Source organism: Tachypleus tridentatus, chromosome 7, assembly GCF_004210375.1.
Source record: "Tachypleus tridentatus isolate NWPU-2018 chromosome 7, ASM421037v1, whole genome shotgun sequence".
Classification (NCBI taxonomy): domain Eukaryota; kingdom Metazoa; phylum Arthropoda; class Merostomata; order Xiphosura; family Limulidae; genus Tachypleus; species Tachypleus tridentatus.
Window position 1 is genome coordinate 140,274,956 of NC_134831.1, and position 16,620 is coordinate 140,291,575.

General features: G+C 33.8%; 1 protein-coding gene across 1 annotated transcript in view; it reads left to right on the forward strand.

Moving 5' to 3' along the window:
- The window catches only part of LOC143256744 (uncharacterized), a 79,172-nt gene that overhangs the window by 28,526 nt on the left and 34,026 nt on the right, over positions 1 to 16,620 (forward strand). Inside the window, exon 2 of the mRNA XM_076514379.1 lies at positions 1,616 to 1,665. The gene's annotated coding sequence lies outside the window, so the exon portion shown is untranslated. The remainder of the gene's footprint in view (positions 1 to 1,615; positions 1,666 to 16,620) is intronic.

Genomic DNA, 16,620 nt, shown 5'->3' on the forward strand with positions numbered 1-16,620 from the left:
TCTCTTTTTAATTTCACCGCTAGTTAAAAATATAAAATAATTCTTTAACATATCTGCATTGACTTATTTTACAGTTAGCAAAACCACCTGTTTGAATATGACGGTTAAATCAAATACGATGTTACAAACACTGATTCATTCGAATTTCGTTTCCTCATACTGCGCTTTTTAATATAGTGCTGCTGTTATGAACACCGTAACAGTTTTGGATAATCAATACTAGCAAACAGCTATATATCATTAATAATTTGTTGAGACAGTATAGAAAGAAGTCAAGTGTAAAAAGAAAACAGTTACCGAATACAAGAAACTGAAACAAGTTGCTAAATTTAAATTAAAGTAAACAACTCTAATAGTTATGTAAGTAAAAATTGATAATTAACTCGGTTTCATCCTAAATTCTAGACCTATTGAATTATGATATGTTTTGTTTGAAGTTACATTATTAGAAAACAATTTTGGTACAATATCGTACTTTCTCATCTTGTAGTGATATTTATTTGCAAAATCTTCAAAGATTTTCTATTGTAAGAAAACAGTTTAAAGATACGATTATATACATTCTAGAGATTTCTCCAGCAATAGAGATTTACTTATCAGTTAGTTATTTAAAAATAAAAAAAAAACGTTTTTCAGATTTTTCCAAGATTTGTATCGGCTCCTAATCAGATAGAGCTCATAATTCCCGTGGATTTCAAGATTTACAGCATTTATTTATTTTGAAAACCAATCATGATCGTGGATTTTTTTTACTGTTGAATTTATCCAAAACAACGTTTGTGTTTATGCACTTTGTCAGCTAGATCTAGCGAGTAAGTTCTCTTTACTTTGATGTGCTTTATGCACAAGCAGAATTAACTCAACAGATGCTAACACAGTTGTCGCATCTTTATGCTATAAAATGTATACCTTTTCTTTGTAATTTAAGATTTTTTTCTGTCATAGTATGATTTTATTTGTCAGTGATGTCGAGAAAACCCACTTGTAGAGAAATATATATGCAAAAACGGCTCTTCTATGTAAAATATTTTCTCAACCCAAACGAGCCGTTTTTGCATATATGATTTTATTTGGTTCGAGTTTTAAGGAAAAAAGTGCATTATTGATCTTTTGTGATATTTGTTATCTGTTTGGTTCTATTTATTGTTTCTTTCTTCTGGTTGTTCGGATGGGCCCGGCCTTAGCAACCATCAGACTGATATTGGGAAGTTATCAACCCAACAGTTAAATGGGAAGATGTAAATGTTGCTATCCAGGATAGTCTGGTTGTGATTCACTCATCTTGTAGTTATAATTCCTGACCGTGATTCATTCATCTTGTAGTTATAATTCCTGACCGTGATTCATTCATCTTGTAGTTATAATTCCTGACCGTGATTCATTCATCTTGTAGCTATAATTCCTGACCGTGATTCATTCATCATGTAGTTATAGTTCCTGTTTGTGATCCATTCACCTTGTAGTTGTAATCCCTGGTTGTAATTTTCTCATCTTGTAGTTATAATTCCTGATTGTGATTCACTCATTTTGTAGTTATTATTCTTGACTGTGATTCACTCATCTTGTAATTATGCTTCCTGATTATGATTCATTCATCTTGTGGTTATGATTCCAGAATTGTTGGGAGTTGACAGAAAAATTTCTTCCGGTCTTCAAACGAACAAGGTCAGTCTGAAAAATCATGATATTTTGATATATTTGTGAATCTATCTATGCCGATATGTTCAAGTTTAGTTTTTAGTTTAACGATTAGTTATCTTTGTTACCACTAATTCAGATTCCATTAAGTATCTTCCTTTTTCATTTGTTTTATTTTTTACTCTTTCATTCACACAAATTTAGTGTAAATATGTGAATAAACACAAGTAATTTAGTAAAATGCTCTTATCCTCAATTTTTTATACCTTTAAATCATAATCTGGAACATCAAATTTCAGAGATTTATCTAAATTTTAATAAAGCAATTAAAATTTGGTATAATTAATCACTTGTATTTATTACCAGTTACCATTTTAAAAAGGTTGCAGTGTCAAGTAGGATGAGCTTCAAACAATGCAACCCTCTTAATGTAAGACTTTATGGAAATGTTTTTCAGTATGTCCAATCTATTGGTTTACGGTGTCACAGAACCTTACTGTTGGAGAAATATGTGTATAAAATATCAGAAAAATATGTGATGAGTATCTGATTGCTTCAAATGACTGAGGTGGTTGACTGCTCTGCATGAAGAGAGTTATATTTAGCTAGACAGGATATCCCTCACGTTGACAGAGGTCTTGTACATATCAATCTGATTTAAAGTGGTCACCTTATACACTAGTGAAAGTCAGAACAGAACGTAGTTGGAGCTCTCTCATTTGTACAAGTCCTAAATTCTGCCTCGCTACGTTGTCTCCAGAAAAGCCATGGCACATTCACCTCTGGTGCCACAAGACACACAGCTAGAGCTAAGCTAAATAGCACTTAACAGACAACTTTACTTGAATATATCATACCAGCGTGATACAGGCATTGTGAAGAAACAGCACTATTTTGTACTATGTCATACGGAAGACAGCATTAGGCAAAAGAACCTTGGCTTAAGAAGTGGCTGCATCCTTAACGAGGTTTGGAGCGAAAAGGGAAAAAGAAATTTCATTGGAGTATATAGTGGGTGGATGGTTGGAAAGTTTTGTTGCTATCACTGGTTAGCTCAGATGGTACAATGAATGGATGCATGAAAACTACTCGGATAAGAAGATTACTAGCAGAAGAGATACTAGGGAGATATGTGCTGACTGAGGAAATGTTGAGCAGTTTCTTCCACATAGCTTGCAGTACCATCCATCAGGCTTCGAAAAAGTACAACAGTCCAAACGTATTCTGTAAAGCTCATTTTCACAGTCATTAGCACCTGCATTCTAATATTGGTATATTCTCTTGTAGATTTAGGGTTTTAATTCAGTTTCATCTGTTTTATTTAATGTACTTTGAGTGCCAGGTTTTTACTTTTAAATCTATAATAAACTGAGTTCGGTTTGTCTCATTGTGTTTTTAATTTCTATTTTCTTTAATAAATTATCATGTTTTATGTTATTATTATTTTATTTAATTGTATCAATTTTTAGTTTTTGTTTGTAGTACCCTTAACAATAATTTAGTTGGTCATTTCTAAAGGATTGTTTTGAATATTAATAGTATTAGATTTACGGTATCTTGTTATTATTCATTAGATGTTTTACACTTTTGTAAACTTTACTGGATTTTTGTTGTGAATTTTGGGATTTCTATCGTGATACACGTAACTTATCACAATATGCATATAGGAAAAGGTTTGTTTTAGTAATAAAGTTGAATTAGAATAGGATGGGATAAAAAAAGCGTGGTTTGTTTATACCATAAACTCTATATTCACATAATTTTCTTTCAAAAATTGTTGTTCTGATTTGCAGTAGAAAGTTCATGATTAATCTGTTTAAGTATGACCCTAGAGCGTATTATTTCTCTAGGTACTGCCAGTCTAAACTCATTTCTTTCTCACTTAGTTGTCATTATTTAGTTTTGCCCGACTATGACCAGCATGATGTGAAATACTCCACTTTTACCGTCATATTATACTCTATTGTATAACATAATGATTTAAAACACATACATATGGTAGTAGAAGTTGTGAATTGTCACAGTCAACTCTGTCAATGAACGTATTTCATGACCTAATATTTATTAATGTAGTTTTTGGAAAAGTAATATCTGTCTTTTTTATTTATAGGTTATTAAAATAATTCTTTACACTCCAGCTATTCTTCTAATTTTTATAGTATTTTAGTCCTGTGTCGTTTATATTTTCATGTTATAAACATGCTTGTTCTGACACTAATTGTTCTAAAATCATGGGTTCGATTCCCCTCGGTGGACTCAGCAGATAGTCTTTTCTGGATCACTGTTAATTTTTAATTATCGTATCTGTTTTTATAGCTTTTAGATAAAGTAGAAAATAAGAAAATAAAAAGCAGTCTCAATGATCAACTAAGCGTCTATGGCTTCTCGGTTATTCTGCGGAAAGTCTCTAAAAACTGGATTTCAATACTCGTCGTGGCATAGCACAGATAGCCCATTGTGTAGCTTTGTGCTTAACAACAAACAAACAGTAACACTACATGATGAATACGACAAAGTGAAATGTTAGTAGCAAAAGTTGTAGTGACTGAGTTTACAATATATATTATTTTCATGTCTTGGTGTTATATGTTCCTAAGTTAAAAACAACAAAGACTAAAGACAGAAAAAAATTAATATATAACTATAATATAAAAATGCAGGATGTTTTCTGTAATCAAAGATTAATTTGTTAAACAGATTTTTAAAATATAGATAATTATATTATCCTTAAGAAAACAACAAATAAAATTGGTACATGTTGTTTCAAAAATACTGAAAAATGTCCTTTAGGTTTCGATTACTAAATTTCACTACTTCTCACAAATAGTTTGCATGCTTGACGGTGATTTTGAGGATTCATGGATCACATCCCGTTACCATAAATGTGTGCTTAGTAGCTTGGAAAGTATGGGTTTGCTCTAAAAATGGCGGACAAAGAACAAAACACCATTCCATCATTTCAGAGTAGCTGAAAAATTTCCTATTGGTGCTGTTGATTAGCTGCCTCACTTCTAATCTATCAGTTCTAATGAGAGACGGACAGATCAGATAGCAGTTATCTATATGTATAGAAATGAATATTTTAAGCACTGTGAATGACGATATAAATTTCTCTGTTGGTCAAAACCTAATTTACCGTGTAGCAGGACAAATTACGTGTCATCTAGACCATAATCGACCTCTGCTATAGGTCTAAAAATTGGCATTTTGTATATTTTTTTAATTTGTAGCACCTACTTTTAGGTCGGTTAATTTTTTTTTTAGGATTTCTATGTTAATAATAAGTAAAATAAAATTATTCTGTATTTTAAGAACTCTACTGACAACGAATTTTATTTATATTTGACCCTCTTGGAAATAGAGTGAAGTATATACGTATCTGTATAAAATGGTTAACCCAAAATTACATATTCTATCTAGTGTAATTTAGGCTTAGCAAAATTACGGATTTTTACCTTACTGTATTTCCACAATTATTTTTATCGCCCTATAAATATGCTCCCCTAAGTTTTTCAACGACTACTGATAACTTATTGTGTGTTATGTGACTAAAACGTAGTCCTCAAAATAACAGCGAATCAAAACAAAGGCTTCTAACAGGAACAGGAAGATCCCAGTTACTGTATCTTAATAATAGCAAATAGCAATCAAGTACTTTAATAAGACAATCTTAGGAACCGCCTAGTTCAACCATAAGTCATTTGGGTTTTGTTAGTGAGGGTTAGAGTTTTCAGGTCCAACACTCAAGATTGAATTGAGGTAGGAAAGCTTTAATATATTTATTATATTTGAGAGTATTTAGAAATATTTTGTAGTACTGATGGTTGTTATTATCCTTTCTCAGAAATAAAATGACTGACGTAACAACTAGCCATCCGCAACTGTTAAATCTAAGCCTACTGTATACATAAGCGGAGCGTTACGCAGAACGACACTTCATGCTTTATAAACGCTGTATAATTTTAACTAAATTCAAACATTCGTGATAAACCAACTTTTCATTTTTAAACTAAACGACCTACCACAGTTGCTTTTGATGCAATTAAGTATTACTGTTTTTTTTTCTGTAGGAATATTAACGGATTTTAAGTTAAAATATTTTTATTGCGAACTTTCGGCCTTCTTGCTGTAGCTTTCAGCGGGCAACAAAGTCCGTTCATAATTCTGCACAATAATACACTTATGAGGCTTAAAGATCTCTTAATGTTTTTGTTTAACGTTGTAGCTATCCCAAGTTGCAGTTGTTTTGCTTTTCTTTATCCATGTTACGAAACATACTTTTGTTGATACTGTTTCAAATCTTAAATGAATAATTTAATTTAATAAAAATCATAAACCTAAATCTAGTTCCCATTGAAACAGTTCTTCAAACATTTGATGTTCAGGGTCAATTTTATCTACTGCGCAAAGGGATAACATAAATAATAAAACGATAATAATAAATGAGTTTTGTAAAGAAATGTGTATTTTAACTATGTTATTCTTTATTGTTTGTCGCTAATAAATTCAGTTTATCAAATTCTATGGCATATTCTAGACATATTTCAACCGGCTTAATAAGCACTGATATTCATGGAATACCTCGGTAGCAGTGAATATAACAGATATAGTGTGATCGGTATATTATTATATTTTTTGTTATTTTAACGAAACTTTCTTATAATAGTTTTTATTTCACACAGGTTTATTTTTAACATTACAAAACCAATTTACAAAAAAAACAACAACAACAAACTATCAGCTGAAAAAAAGCACCCAGTAAGAAACGTGAAAGAAACTGAAAAAAATATATATAATATTTTAAAACTACTCTGGTTATTTATCACATTTCTTTCGAACTTTCGAAAACAAAACTAGTTCATTTTCAAGATTCACAGCGCTGAGATTAGGCACTAATTAAATGTAAAAAAAGATAAAAATAAGTATATTTCCACTTAGCATTGTAGAATTCGGTTGACTTGTGATACAAGTGAAATTTATTTATTTATATAAATGTGGTTCATATTTTAGACTTCAGTATTTTTTGTGCGAAAATATACAACGAATTGAATAAAATTCCTCATTATTTTGACAACAAATATAACAATAATGATAATGCATAATTGTATTACTTTTGTAATTATAACCTTGCTGGATCTAAATAATACTGCATGTATAAACTATTGTAACGATGCATATTTGTGTGTTCTGTGTTACTAGTCTTTGTAAGTTGTACTTTTTTCTCTATAGTATGATAGTAAAAGGTTGAATTACGTTGATTTATCACTTGCCCCCCCCCCCATTTTCCCAGCAATAAGTCTGTGAACTTATAGACTGGGTTTTGATACCCGTTTATATACAGTGTAAAATAGGAATATAAATAATTATAGAAACACACAAGTGATACACCTATAGGAGTTATAAACAACTGGCAATGATGATTACATGGTGAATTTACTAATGGTACTATCTCAGAAAGTGCTAAAGGAAAGAAAAGTTATTTAATGAACTAATATCTGAGTCCTTTGCTTTACATAGAGGACTGAACTTTTCCATGTGATCAAACAGTTGAACAATGTACAATTTTGTAATATTATTTCAAATGTCTTCCGTTACTCCACACAGTTTGATCAAGATGTTTGGTCGTTTTTTGCTTCTCTGTGCATACTCAAGGATGTCCATGTGAGATATTCTGCATACTAAGCCATTGTTGTGATAAATTTCATCAGTACCTGCACTACATAATTTTTTTTACCAAACTTACCCTCTTCTTTGGACGATTTTCTTGCTGGAAAATAAATATCTGCCTGATGAGTGGTGTTTCTGAGAGAATGATATGATAAATCCAAATCTTCGTATACTGTTCAGCACTCATATTGTGACAGCAATTTTGTGAAGATCACCGACACTCTTGGTTGAGATATAGCCTTAAACTTTTCTGATCCCCTTCGTGTTTTACTTTACATATTGTACATTGAAGTTCATATCATTCTCGTCTTACAAGCTGTTTGGGATTGTTACCAAATAATTTGAAGTTGGATTCATCTATAAAGCGCACGTGGTTTCAGTTTCATAAGTTTCAATATTTGCGGTCTCAGGTCATCTTCAATCTTTTAATTTGATTACTGTTCCCCCATTTCATTGTGTCGGCAGTAAATCCGAGGCTCAATTCCTGAAGTGAACCGAGTACAGATATTACATTGTGTACATTAATTTTGTTCTCCTTTTCAAAAGCAGTTTTCGAACAATTGCATGTACGTTGATATCGCTTTATGATGATGTGTAATTTATTGTTTCAGAAATAACATCTACATATGTACTTACAGTAAGTTAGTTTTTAAGATTTGAACTCGATTACCAGATATCTTGTAAAGAAATATCACGTGATACTTCAAACCACATTTGGAAAATTTCAATTGTTCTTCTTCCAGTTCTGTTATTGCCAGTTTTAACACACCCCCTTCCAACAGTTTTCCAGTCGCACCAAACATGCTCGCCCTTTCAGCCGTGGGGGCATTATAATGTCACGGTCAATCCCACTATCCGTTGGTAAAATAGTAGCCTAAGAGTTGGCGGTGGGTGGTAATGACTAGCTGCCTTTCCTCTAGTCTTACACTGCTAAATTAGGGACGGCTAGCGCAGAGTGCCCTTGAATAGCTTTGCGCGAAATTCAAAACAAACAAACTAAAAGTTTTACATAGAATTGTTATTTAAATGCCGAGTCTTGCCACAATGTTTAGCATGGAATGTCCATGACTAGTCAAATTTTTGGTTTCTGCACGCTTATCACTCATATAACTTATTGTAGTCGTGACTGAATTCACACCACTACAGATGGGCATAGGCTATATACTGGCGTGACATTTACTAATTTGTTTAGGTAAGACCAGTCACAGCGTCAATTATCAATATGTACCTGTACTCTAATGTAGTTTATTTTCACATCATAGAGGAGTGACATTTTCCTAGCATTCACCTTCTATATCATTTTTCCTCACCGTTTTCATATTTACAATGGTGAAAACTTATTGCATCACCTTCTCATACTTCTCTTGGTTCCCGTAATTTGTACGAGATTGTACATCGTTGAAGTGTTAGAGCTAGTGCAAAATAGATATGGAGATTGTATGCTGTAAGCTGACTCATATTTTAGTCAACCAAATACATGTATGCATCTTTATTAACAAATCAACTGTCACAAACTTAACACAGCAAATAATCAATAAATACTTGGCAAATATGAAAATAATGCCACTAATGTAATTGGCAAAAAAAAAAGTCTGTTCCTTGTTTTACTAAATTGTTGTGGCCTTTGTGTTCTTGATAATTGCTTAACATCGTTGTAACACAAAAGACTGAGTGTAGGCAGGTAGGAGATCGTGATGGAACACGTGGATTAGGGCTTCCTACAGTTCCAAGGTGCTTCTCAATTTCATCTCTTATACTTTATTATCCATTACCCTTCAGTAGTTTTAAATATAATTGAGATCTGGACTGTTATCTGGCCAATGCAGTGTCTCGATTTTCTCTCTTTGACGAGGCTCGGCATGGCCAGGTGGTTAAGGCATTCGACTCGTAATCTGACGATCGCAGGTTCGAATCCCCGTCACACTAAACATGCTTGCCCTTTCAACCGTAGGGGCATTATAATGTGAAGGTCATTCCTACTATTCGTTGGTAAAAGAGTACTCCAAGAGGTGGTGGTGGGTGGTGATGACAAGCTGCCTTCCCTCTAGTCTTGCACTGTTAAATTAGGGACGGCTAATGCAGATAGCCCTCGTGTAGCTTTGCGCGAAATTTAAAACAAACAAAACTCTTTGACGATAGTCCTTAATCTGAATCATTAAAGCAAAACCTTAGATGTATTTTCAGTAATTGTAGAGTGACGTTTCTTCATTATTTCGTGTCTATTGCATATAGTGCATGAATAATGCCATCCTCATTAACCCTGTGGCATAAAGCAGAATCATTCTGAAAATAAGCACAGGCTAGTTTCACCAAAGTGATCCTGATCCTGTAAACATGCACAGGCTAGTTTCACCAAAGTGATTCTGATCCTGGAAACATGCACATGCTAGTTTCACCAAAGTGATCCTGATCCTGGAAACATGCACAGGTTGGTTTCACCAAAGTGATCCTGATCCCGAATTGATTTTATCTGGGATACGTGAAGCTCGATGTTTTCGCTAGCATTGGCAACACCTTTCACTCTGGCCAGTAGTGAATCCCTTTATCAGTTGACCCTATAACTGCTTAACAGTTGCATTCAAACACGCTGGATGAACTTCTTCACATCGACGCCATATAAAATGATTCCCATCAGATCCATGCAAGTTGAACTTTGATTCGTTGGAGATCGTTTTGCTCCAAATTGTTTTAAGTCCAGTCAGCATGCTTATTGGTCTATTTGAGCTTCATCTTGCTCGTGAGGTTTCTTTCTTTGAGACTGGCTGAACAAAAGTCAAACCAGACAGTAAGTGCAGTGAAAGACCTCTGAAATTTCCTGATATGCTGTGTTTTGACTTTTGTGGATGACATTCGATGGTTATAGAGGTTCATGGATCTTAGAACACGATCGTCAACTGCCATGGAAGTTGGGTTTTTTTCACCCTTTCCCTTACAGTATAAGCCAGTCTTTCTATATCTCTGGATCCAGCAGTCCACAGTAACCTGCTTAAATTTAATTCTTGTAATCTGCCTTGTCAATAATCTATATCTGCTCAAAGAAACAATGATTGATTTTATCCGTGGAGGTAAGTAACTCTTAAGTCTTGGCCATAGTCTCATCACACACACGTTATAGTAGGTAGGCTTTTAAACTGACGCTCATTAAGAGCTTCTATTTATAGCCAAGAAAACGGCTTAAACAACACACTCAAATAGTCTATAAAGCTAATGATCTGATAATTAGGCAGTGTTACATCATTCATGAAACACATTTAAACTTAGATGCATTAGGGCCTCAAAACAGACGATGATTCCAAAGAACATTTTTAAAACGTTTTTATATGCAAAACCTTTTTCCACTACTGCATTTTAATATTATATATGTTACATATTAGTTTACAAATTTTACAAGACAAAGACAAAATATTATGATTTTGTTCCACGGTCATAGTCAGTGTCAGCTTCCGTTTACCATCACACAAATGTAAAAAATCGTTACATCTTCCTTTAAAATGTTAGAGCTACTTAAACTGCACCGTTTGAGTGAAATGCCTTCTTTTCTTCTTAACATTTTATGGTAGACATAATTTTAAATCTAGTTTTGAAATGTAATTCGTTGATTACCATTCCGCAATTCTTTGTCGTTTGGCAAACGAGATGTGTTGGTATTCCTTTTTCTTTATTGTATATTTTCTAAGTTAATATTGTAGATTAATTTACCCAGGATGTTAATTTTATTTTGAGAAAGTTGTTGAAGGTTGCTCTTTAACCTACGTGTTAGGGATTGAATTGATTTTTCGTGATGTTATTATTTTTGTCTTTTGTATTAGTTTACCATTACTGACGAAAGTTAAGAAGGTCAACATCTGTGCTAATGCATCCTCATTTTAGAATGTGCATTGTGTATTGTATACGTAGTAGGCTCAGTGAGCATCTGATTCGAGAATACTATATTTTTTGACTTACAACTGAAACCTCTATAAGAAATATATGCATTTTATTTTAGTGAATTTGTTGTGTGTAGAACCAGCCATTTCGATTTCTTGCACAGTAGACCAAAAACTGAAATCTTCATATATAAGTAGTTTTTCATTCGATGGGTAAGGAAAGTGTGGGGAAAATAGAATACCTCAGTTTCCCCATTTTAGTTTGTTATCATCTGTTGCCAATGATATTAAATTATATAAACACCTGTCGGAGTATACTAACAAGTCTTTCAGTGATTCAGTAGTAAGTTTATGGACTTAAAAACAAAAATTCAAGATTCGATTCCCCTGTCACAGCAGATAACCTAATGTGGCTTTGCTTAAAAAAAAGCATTCCAAGAAGCCCACAATAGCTCAGTGGTAAGTATGAAGGAAGTAACTCTTAAAATTAGGATTTATACTCGTTGTGGTCACAGATCAGATACTTCAATGTAGATTTACACTTAATAACAGCAACCAGAATTCCTAAATGGTGTCTTCGAATTCAAAAATAATTCTAACAAAGCATCTTAAAGGCAAATACATATAACTCGTAACTACACTCCAATTAATTTGTGTAACAAACATTTCACAGTAAGGACAAGACATTTATATAACTCCCGAGTTAAGTTACCTCGAATTTTATAACCAAAGCGTTATTAAGCAACTGACACCATAACACGTGCAATATTAAGAAAATGTCGTTTATTTGACTACCACGTTTATATGTGTACACATTTTTTATTCCGTCATTCTCTCCATCATTAAAATCGAGATAATTAAAGTTGCTTGCTGCATGTTTTATCAACGTGGACAGTGTCAAATGGTTGCTATTGGCTTTACCATTATAACTTAGTAAAGTTTCTGTGTAGACCGTATATGCGTAAAGGTTGTGAGATGAGATAAAGAAATGAGTTTATCATTGAGGTGTACACCTACTTGAGGAAACAGAGAATGAAGTAACAAGTGTACAGATGCAGAGTTATCTTCATCCTTTTTTATATCGGTACCATCAGGCTTGACAATCTTTGTATTTACATGAAGATATGATTGTGCTAGATCAAAATATTTATCTTCTGGTAATGATGTAGAAAATTCAATAGGTCCTCTGTTGGTCGCAAAAGATAGAGGATGACATTCAGTTCACTGACCTTCCCCAAACTGTTTGTGTGTGAGGAAGAGAAAGTAAGTCTAGCTCAGACAAAACTTTTCATGTTCTTCATGTTTTAGCTCTAGGTATTCTGATCATGGGACCTTTCTTTCTTCCTTTTCTGATATAGAACTTCTCTAGCCAGATTTTGAACTCCTTGTATTGCTTGTCGTTTTTCGACATTGACAAAAGGTTTCCCTTATGACATAAGATAGAAATTTTATACCTGATTTAAGTGCTTGTTTTCTTAAGGTTAATGCTCTTTTTTCATCAGAAATAGTATAGCAGAACGAAATATATTGCTTGAAACGTCTCTCAGTTCATGTCCCTGTTGCCATTAGCTACCATTATAATAAGAGAAACCGTTTCCCATTTGAAAATCATAATATGCGCCTTAAACGTGCGGTTCTTGTTTGTAAGGAACTCGCATGATTGTGAAGGTAGAGGTTTACGATCATTCTTCATGTTCAAGTGGATAGGTCGACCAATGTCGTCCTTTATATCGATCTCTTTAGTCTGAAAATTTGTTCAGAAACAGATATTTTGGCCATGCCGGGCCTAACTGATAGCACAGGATCGAATGTTATAGAGGCTCCATCATTTACGTTCACACTCACTTTTTGGATGAATGAATCATAAGTAAATATACGTTCATTGTCAGGTTTAGGAAGTGTATCTTCTACTTAATTTAAGATTTTAATCAAATCTTCAGGTTCTTTGCAACCACTTGGTGTAGTATAATTTATTATGGCAGCAGAATGATAGCCTGAAAAGTATGATATCCATCGTGTCCCATCAGGCATGTTATGCCAACAATGTGGTTACTTCCCAAGAACCTTCAAGGTTAATAGATCTCGGAAGATGAGTCATATAGTTTGTGAGATTATTATTAGCAGGATAATTTATATAACTGTTACTAGGTGACGTCACATACAACTATTCCTTGTTAAATAACAAGATATATATAAGTATGAATAGCACTTTATATGGCAGGCAACTCAGATTTGTTTGAAGCATCCAACTACTAAATTTATCAGGATATTTTATTTTACAAAATTTTCTTATGCCTTTTTATCGTCCAGGTAATATTTATTCAACTTTATAAACATCAGTAGAAGACTTTATAACTCTTTGTAGCTCAGAGTTATAAAATGCTCAATTTAATTTTTCTCCTAAATAGCCAGGCCCAGCATGGCCAGGTGGGTTAATGTGTTCGACTCGTAATCCCAGTCGCACCAAATATACTCGCCCTTTCAGCCGTGGGGGCGTTATTATGTTACCGTCAATCCCACTTATTCGTTGGTAAAAGAGTAGTCCAAGAGTTGGCGGTGGGTGGTGATGACTAGTTGCCTTTCCACTAGTCTCACACTACTAAATTAGGGACGGCTAGTTTTTTAGTTTACTTTACTACATCGTATTGCCCTTGATACCAAATTATTTTTGTTTCATCATTTTTCTTTTTTATCAAAACATATCGTTTAATTAATTTCCCTACATTATCCTCTGTAATATAAAGGTGTTTCTGCTGTTTGTGTTGTTAAACAGTACAAGATGTTCTATCTGTCCAGTTCTTGGATATGACAATATAGTTACTTTTACTTTGTTTGAAACCTTACCTTCCAAACTGTGTAATACGTTGTATTTTATATTTATAAACATTTTCACCATCAAACACCTCATCTTACAACTAACTTAAAAAAAAAATTCAGTCTTAACAAAACAAAATATTATAAGCTAAAACCATAAATTAACCAAAACCTTTTCACCTTTCGAAGCCATACCTCTTTGATGGGGAAAGATTATTTTTATTTATAATTATCTTTTTCTTGTCTTAATTTACTTCTTACATCAGCGATGCTCAACCAATGGCCACGTTTCTTTCAGATGTTACTACTTCCACAATGATAGGCCCAACATGACCAGGTGGTTAAAGCACTCGACTCATAATCAGAGGGTCGTGGGTTCGAATTCCGGTCACACCAAACATCCTCGCCCTAACAAGTTATAGATATCCCTTGTGTAGCTTTGCGCGAAATTCAAAGCAAACAAGCAAAATAATAAGCCACAGTTTCTTCTATTATCGATGACAGCCTACTAAAGTGATAAAAAATATTTTAATATTTGTAAAAATAAATGTAGCTTCTAGGGAACTAATAACTTATACTGAAATAAAAATCACGAGAATTGAAAAAATAGAGAAAGACGATACTGAGGAAGGTGTTCCAAAAGCCTGACATAAGTTGTAATTAGTTAGGTAACTTCCAACGACAGTTTTTACAGCTTTTGACAGATCGCAGCACCTACCAGAAAACTGTGATCAGCACATTTTAAATTGGCCCGGCATGGCCAAGCGTGTTAAGGCGTGCGACTCGTAATCTGAGGGTCGCGGGTTCGCATCCCCGTCACGCCAAACATGCTCGCCCTTTCAGCCGTGGGGGCGTTATAATGTGATGGTTAATCTCACTATTCGTTGGTAAAAGAGTAGCCCAAGAGTTGGCGGTGGGTGGTGATCACTAGCTGCCTTCCCTCTAGTCTTACACTGCTAAATTAGGGACGGCTAGCACAGATAGCCCTCGAGTAGCTTTGTGCGAAATTAAAAAAAAAAAAATCCATATTGATAATCAACTTGTCTTCCACTGGGTTGGCCAGCATGGTCTTGTATGCGTGTCTACCCCATGAAAACTTCGCTTTTCTATTCCAGTTAGCAACATCTTAACCAACTTGTTCATGCTGGTGTTTTCTTGCTTACTGGTGTTAGGTACTGGTATTTTCAATCTGAATAAATATACCTGATGCTTACGATGGATAAACAGTTATGTTAGAAACCTTGTTTCAGGCATTACAGTTCTTAATCTTCAGAGGCCATCCAATCACTAGCATCAGCCGCTACAACGTTTGGCCTTAAACTGAAAACCGGAATTGGCTTTTACTATTATAACCTATTTCTCCTCAACAACTAAATGTGCAAAGTTAATTCAACAGCATCATGGTGCGAACCCTGAACACTCAGTTGTTATTCTCGTAGATTTAATTTTAAGTTCTTATTTGATTCTTAAAATCGTTTACAACTATGATCATATTTTCCCTAATTTCGTTTTCTCTCCATGTGTCGTGTTTCCTCATTTCAAGTTCATGTTTTAGAAACTGACGTCCTTCTTAAACATACGATTTTATCCCTGCAAATTATTAAAAGTTTCAAAGGCTTAAGAGTTTTGGTTCCATATTATCGCCTAGTGTCATAGCTTTAAGTTCAAGTTGTATTTTTTTATTATTTATATTTTGTGAAGAAAAGTATACTTTCACAAAGATTGTAGTGTTCCGTAAGCTTTTTTATTTCTTTACTAAATTGTTGTTGTTTTAAATTAAGCACAAAGCTACGTAATTGGCTATCTGTGCTTTGCCCACCATGGGTATCAAAACTCGGTTTTTAGCGTTGGAAGTCCGCAGACATACCACTGAACCAGTGGGAGGCCTTTATTAAATGCGTTTTTTTATGATTATAGACATTTATTTTTTCTTCTTTTCTATAATGTCCTTTCCGTCAAAAAAATCTGTTGCACTGAAATATGCTGACCAGGCTTTGTAAAATACAAGTAGATCAATTTTTCGAAAACAATTCAGGATCTACAAAAAAACAAACTGTTCTCTTCTAAATGGAATTAGTCTTTGATAACTTTTTGTGAACGGTTTTAAGTTACTAGTACAGTAGTGTTATTCAGTTGGAAGTTTGCAAGTGGATAGAAACATAATATTAGCCTTATAAACCGATAAGTTATTAACTAAAGTGAAAATAAACACACCATAATACTGTATGCTAACACATTTTTGAAAACTTTACTGCTTTTGATAACTATTTTGAGCCCAAAAAGTAATTTACGAGCCTATGGATTCCACGTGGCTTGCCGAAATAGAACAAAATTTTTCTTTTCATCATCCAGCAGACAGTGTGTGGTTACAATGTTAGTAATACTGAGAAAAATGGTTGTGGCTAAATACTTTCAAAAATTGTTACACAAGTAAAAGGTAAAATATTGAAAGATGGTGTGATTGAAAAATTCGATTTCGCATAACCACGAAATTACGCGAAGTGTTTGTGTTTTCTTTTACCAAAGCCACAGCGGGCTATCTGCTGAGCTCAACGAGGGGAGTCGAACCCCTTATTTTAGCGTTGTAAATCCATAGACTTACAGCTACACTAGCGGGGGGGGGCTACGCGAAGTG